Source organism: Myotis yumanensis, unplaced genomic scaffold (assembly GCF_028538775.1).
Source record: "Myotis yumanensis isolate MYYU_CA2020_CCGP unplaced genomic scaffold, mMyoYum1.0.hap1 SCAF_2, whole genome shotgun sequence".
NCBI lineage: Eukaryota > Metazoa > Chordata > Mammalia > Chiroptera > Vespertilionidae > Myotis > Myotis yumanensis.
Genome location: NW_027223753.1, coordinates 36,171,783 through 36,178,411, shown reverse-complemented (window position 1 = coordinate 36,178,411; position 6,629 = coordinate 36,171,783). Strand labels below are relative to the sequence as shown.

Genomic DNA, 6,629 nt, shown 5'->3' with positions numbered 1-6,629 from the left:
ACGGGGTAAAGTCAAGATCTTCACCTTGGCCTTTAAGCAGCTGCCTGCTTCTTTAAACTCATTTATTCCCATTCATGACTTCACATTTTTATGTTGTGGTGACACCAAATTGTTTCAAGTTCCATTCACAACGTGCTCTTTTATGCTCTTGTGTCTTTGCTTGGCTAGCTTCCGTTGCCTAAAACATCTTTCCTTTAAAAAAAAATATTTTTATTGATTTCAGAGAGGAAGGGAGAGGGAGAGAGAGAGAGAAACATCAATGATGAGAGAGAATCATTGGATCGGCTGCCTCCTGCACACCCTACACTGGAGATCGAGCGTAACCCAGGCATGTGCCCTGACCAGAATTGAACCTGGGCCTGGGTCAGGAGGAGCCTGCAACCAAGAGCCTGCAACCAAGGTACGTGACCTCTTGGTTCGTAGGTTGACAGTCAACCACTGAGCCATGCTGACTGGGCTAAGACACTTCTTTTTATTCATCCTTCACATTTTGAGCCACCTCTTCCAGAGTCTTTCCTGACCTTTCTCATGAGGATAAAATGTCCCTCCCTCAATACATCTATCTTGGCTCCTCACCACATACTGTAGTTACCTATTTGTACATCTGTGGCTGTCACCAGGCAGCCATGCTCTTCTAGGCCAGGGGGCTATTCCTCTGTTCTGTGCACCAAGGTCCCAAAACAACGTGCTTTTAAGTGAATTGTCCCACTCTGTGGTAGGTTCTTTTCATCTGTTCTCTTTATATTCCATCAGTGGTCCTGTAGGATAGGTAATATTAGCCTAATTTTATGGAAAAGGAAATTTTGGAGACAGGAGTGGCTTGCCCTCAGTATCTAGACTAAATGCTGGATTCTAATCACCCCTGTCTTACTCCAAACTCATGCCTTTCCCACTACACTTTACCTTCTTTATATTTCAAGGTGTAACTCAGAACAGTTTTCAAGCTGGAGAACATAAAGACTTTACAAGGGATACATGAGCACAGAAATTGATACCCAGTGAATTGATATCAAGATCTTCATTTTCCAAAAAGTAGTTTTCCAAGATTCCTCAGGTAGTTAAATAATTACCATTTGACCACCAATTCCACTTCTGAGTATATATCCCAAAGAATTGAATGCACAAACTCAAGTAGATATTTGCACACCCACGTTTATAGAAGCATTTTTTCACAAAAGCCAAGGTGGAAGCAACTCAAGTGTGTGTAATGGATGAATGGATAAACAATGTGCGGTATAAATACAGTGGAATGTTAGTTCCTTATCTTTCAACCCTATACTTTGGCTGATTTCAGCACTATGGCTACTGGTCAGTTCTGAGAGAATGCAGTTCCTATTTAGAGCACAAGGGGGAGTATGAGACTAAACCTTTGCGAAAGGTTTGGGGGGGCGGGGGTGAGCGCGCGACTTATTTACTTCCCTTACCAAGCCCTATGAGAAAGCTAAATAGACAAGTAGACTTCCTGTAACCTTCTTCTGGACCCCCAGGGCTGTCTTCTGTTCCCTTTTTCATAGGGAATGGTACCACCCAAGTCAGAGTGCTCTCCTAGTTGCCGCAATTTCTTTTCTCCCCAATGTAGAGCCAATCAGTCACCAAATCTTGTCCTTTTCACTCTTTAACGCCCCACTGCATTTCCCAGCTCAGATCTCATGATTTCTTTTGTTGTTGTTAATTCTCACCCGAGGATATTTTTCCATTGATTTTTAGGGAGAGTGGAAAAGAGAGGGAAAGACAGAAACACATTGATTGGCTGCCTCCTGCACAAGCCCTGACCAGGCCTGGGTCAGGAGGAGCCTGCAACCAAGAGCCTGCAACCAAGGTAGGTACCCTTGACTGGAATCAAACCCGGGACTCTTTGATCCACAGGCTGATGCTCTATCTACTGAGCCAAACCAGTTAGGGCTCATGATCTCTTGACCTCACTGGATCAGCCTTCTCTTTGGTCTCCCTGTCCCCTGTATATTGAAAACTCCAGTCCATCTCCCATTGTGAAGGCTCTCTTTATTACCTCTCCTTCCCATTTTGCTGAGTTAATTTCAAATTGTCCTCCCCCTTTTTTTTTACACAGAGCAATTTAGTGTTCCTGCTTTCTCTTCCCATGCTTAACATATTCACACTCCTCAGGACTCTAAGTAAGACGAAGGGCCTTCTGTGCGTTAGGGTGTATCCTTCTTAGAAGGGAATTGTGGTTAGAAATAGCGCTTTTTCTGTTGTAATAACGAAAGTGTTTCCAATTTACTGAGTGTTTACTATGTCCCTGGCACTTTGTCAAGTGCTTGCCAGTCGCTATCTCATTTTCTTACTTGATCTTCATTGTGAATGACCCTGGGAGCTAGCTCTCACTCTTGCTATTTCTACAAATGAGAATGAGGTGCCTGTGTCAGAAAAAGTAGGTAATTTACATAAGATCACACAGCAAGCAAGTGGTGGAACCAAAGCTGTCTGGTTGCAAGTCTGTGCTCTTTCCATTTCACTAGATGGCCTTTCAGGAGAAGGAGAAGGAGAAAGTAATCAGAAGACCCGAGGCTACATAAACACAACACCATCTGTTCTCATATTGTTTTGCAACTGTAAGAGGATGGTTTTATATGTTGGCTCATTATGCCTGTGAAGAATGAATAATCATTATCATCACACCCATTTTGAAATGAGGAAACTAGGGTTTTGTGGGAGAAAGGGAGCGAGAGAGCAGGCAGCATGCGATATTTGATCTTAAGATCACAGAGACACTAGTTCTGGGTGATTGTAGAGATCAGAGTGTGGCCATGGGAGCCAGTGGCCGAGGTGATGTGAAGAGGAGACCAAGGACTGAGGGATCAGGAAGCCACATGGCTACTGAAGTCACCAGGAGGATGGCAGGACAGGGGCTAATGAGGATGACCAGGAGCCAGGAGCTGAAATCATCAATGCATAGGAAGCAATTGGGGGTCAGTGATGAGGAAGGGTAGAAGGTAATACGGCTGGAGCGCCAAGAAGAAGGAACTTTTGTACAAGCATGGAAGTAGCAGTGCTGCTGCTGCCCCCAGGTCCTGTGATGTGAGGGGAGTGGAAAGGTGAGAAGCCTTCTTGTAGAGGGCTACAAGAGGAGTCTTGGAGGAGGGTCAAACTTCGATAAAAACAAAAAACTAATCTGACTACTCTCTGAGGAAGTAGAGGGTGTAGGAGTTTGTTGACAAAGGGACAGGATTCTAGGGGGCACAGTAGAAAGGGCTGCCAGGAGATGGACAGTGGGAAGGTAAGTGGAAGTTGGGGAGAGAAGCTCAGAACAGTATAAGAATGAGTCTGACAGAAAAGTAGATCAGAGGGGCTTTCAATTGGGTGGTTCCCAAATTGGAGAGACAAATTGTAGATAGGGTCATAATGGAACCTGAGGGGGAAATGGTTCTGGTATCTGACCTCTAAGATTTGAGATGGGGAAGAGTGTGGGAGAGGACAATGATTCTAAACCAAAGCCGGCAGCTCGCTTCCGTGACTTCAGGAAGACTTGAAGTCCAGGTCAGGGTGGGAGGGTACGGTGCTAATTACCTCATATACCCGCCTTCTCTAGTGGAGTTGGGACTTCCTGATGACCAGGCCAGAACACCTTTCTCACTCTAGGCCCCTGCTGGTAATGGGGAGCCCCTGGAGGGTGTGTGTGTGTGTGTGTGTGTGTGTGTGTGTGTGTGTGTTTTGTCTAACAAGCTTGATGGCAATATGGTGACATTTAGAATGATCATTCAGGCTGCTGGTGTAGAGGATGGATTGCAGAGTGGAAGCAGGGAAACCCATTAGGAAGCGGTTGCACTAGTCCAGGCAAGAAGCGAGGAGGCCTGAACCAGAGAGAGAGCAGTGGAGAGGAGAGAAAGGGAAGGGATCGGTAAGATGTTAAGGAGGTATTATTACAGACTGATGGGATGTAGGGCATAGGCTAGAGGACATTGCCAAGGTATCTGGCTTAGTTTCCTCTTGTAGTCAGCAGTTCAGATTTCGCGTCTCTCCCTAGGCTTCTGTGAGGATGAAGTGATGTGAGGGACAGGAAAGTGCTTTGGAAATGGCAAATCTCGGTACCCACCATCATCTACTTTCTCATCAAAGCTCTCTGATCACCTAGAAAGTTCAGTCTGTGGAACGAGGCGTGAGGATTAAGATAAATCACATAGAGCCCTGGCCGGGTCACTCAGTTGGTTAGAGCATCTCCCTACACGCCAAGGTTGTGGGTCCCGGCACACACAAGAAGCAACCAACGGATGCATAAACGAGTGGAACAACAAACCGGTCTTTCTCTCTCATCCTCCCTCTCCCTCTCCCTAATCAATAAATTTAAAAAGACAAATCACGATTGTCACCCTGATATTAGGGAGCTCAGGTCCCCCGAGATACATGGACACCTGTGGGCAACCGAGACGGGGCGGGGCTAACACTAACCCCGCCCCTGGGCGGGGGCGGGGGCGGGGCCTGGACGGGCCGTAGCTGCAGCCGGAGCCTCAGCCCCAAGTCCCGGTGGTGGGGACCTGACCAGACCCGCTCGGACCTGCAGCGCCCGGCTCCGCGACCCCGCTGCGCCTTCCGCTGCCCGCTGCCTGGTCGGCCGTCCCGCTGAGCTTTTGGGGAGCAAACTGCTCTCCCGCACCCGGAGTCCCAGGTAAGGGGCGCGGCCCCGGCGCCCCGCCCGGGAGGACCAGGGACCGCTCCTCGACGCGGGGCGCTGAGAAGCAGCTCTGGGCAGCGGAGGGGACCCCGAGGAGAAGGGGGTGGGGGAGGCTCTAAGGAAGGGGCACCCCTAAGGAAGGGGCACCGCCGCAGTGAAGGGGCGCGTAGCCTGAGGAGGGGGCGCTGAGAGAGGGTCTACCCGGATCGTGAGGGCCAGGGGAGCCCCGATGGCGGGGGGTGCAGGAGCAAGCAAGGGGGCGCAGGGGCTGGGGGAAATGGTGAACGGCCGCTGGAGCGCAGTGAGGGGGAAACGGAGGGTGTTGGGGGCGGGGAGATGCGAGGAGGGAGAGCTTTGGGGGGGCAGTGCGAGCTGAGGGTACCAGGCAGCAGAGGGGCGGTGGGGGGGGGGGCGTGGAGGTGACCAGCTAAGGGAGGGGCCTGGCCAGCGGGGGTCGTTTGGAGCTGGAGAGGAGAGAGGTGATGAGGGGAGGGGGCTCTGGGCAGGGGCAGGGCTGCTGGTCGGGGACAGGAGATTTGAGGGCGGAGAGCTGGGAGCCGTGCCCAGCTGGGTACCGGCAGGCGGGTAACCTGAGTGGGGGCGAAGGTTGGGCTTAGGGGTGGGAAGCCTGGAAGAATGGGGAGGTGGGACCTCGGGCTGTTCTACCCGGCTGGCCTGCAGAGGAAAGGGTGGGGAGCTGATCGAGGGAGAGGGTAGGGGCCTTGGATTTGGGGGGTGGGCACCTGAGTTCTGGTCAGAGGTGAGGGGTGGAGACGCACTGCAATAGAGCCGGCGTCTGGTGGCTGAGTGGAGGAGCTGTCAGGGAACTTGGAGAGTTTCGGGTGGTGGGTGCGCTGGGTCAAGCTGGGGAGGATGTATGAGAGTGGGAAGATGATGGGGGACCAGAGTGGAGTCCATGGGAACCCAGGCTCTAGCAGTGTCTTAGCTCCTCAGAAGGCTGCCAAGGGGACCCAGACACTGGACCCCATGACACGGCCACCTGTGATCAGCGACAAGACGAAGAGAACCATGGACAGGAAAATTCATCCACAGGCTGACTATTTTGGAGTCCAGGTGTGAGAAGAGACTTGAAGGGGAGCAGGGCAGCAGCCTCTGGAAGCTACTAGAAATGTGGAGGGAGATGGGAGGAAGACAGGGCCCTCCATCCCAATTTCTCAGAATCCAGATGGAAAAGGGTGGGGGATAGTGAATGAAATTAGGTGTGTGTGTGTGTGTGTGTGTGTGTGTGTGTACACAGGTGGATGCCCACCTGTTCTGTGCCTATAAAGGGTAGAAAACAATGGAAGTCCCTGAAAAGCCCTGTCTGTGGTGATAGAAGCCCTGGTGCTGTGTTAGCCGGAGGAGAGACATTTTGTTAGAGGATGATGGGTCAGGGATGACTTTCTCGTCATGAAGGATTTAGCCTGTAGCAGAATAAAGTATGTTCCTATCAGAGGCTGAATTCAAAAATGATCTCTAGCCCAAGAAATAAATCTTCATTTTCTTAAGGGTTATGATATGAAAGGAGGCATCAGTAACCTATAGGATGTTTAAAAAGGTTTCCCATCTCAGCTTGAACTCCTTACGGTTCCTCTTCATCTCCCCAGAGTGCAGCACAGGGCCTGGCTCACAGTACGTGCTCAGTGAATGTTGACTGAATGAATAATTGAGCTGTGGTTGTACTACTGCCTCAATTTCCTTATCTACCCCCCAAGAATCGTTGTGAAGATTATACATGATAATGTGGGGGAAAAGAACTTTCATAATCTATAAAGCACTGTGCCTACATTCTGTCAGTGACCACACCCATGGCTGTCTCCATCCTGGAGAAAGAAGGAAGTGAACGTTTTCCAAGCTTCTATTTATGCAAGATAGAATGCATTGAAAACACTGGCATTTAGTAGGTGCTCAAAAATGGCAGCTGCTTCTGTGGGGAAACAATGAGGAGGTATGCTGGGTGGTGGTGATGAGTTGTCAGTGGGGAATGACCTAAAGAAAGGTT

At 50.1% G+C, this 6,629-nt stretch overlaps 1 protein-coding gene across 2 annotated transcripts in view; it reads left to right on the top strand.

The window, feature by feature from the left end:
* Window positions 1-1,773: 1,773 nt before the first annotated feature.
* The window catches only part of RAB3B (RAB3B, member RAS oncogene family), a 62,765-nt gene continuing 57,909 nt past the window's right edge, over window positions 1,774-6,629 (top strand). The window contains exon 1 of one of the 2 annotated variants that reach the window (XM_070405112.1): window positions 1,774-1,819. The gene's annotated coding sequence lies outside the window, so the exon portion shown is untranslated. Of the gene's footprint in view, window positions 1,820-4,489; window positions 4,622-6,629 lie in introns of those variants that run through there. The other variant, XM_070405111.1, reaches the window with a different exon arrangement.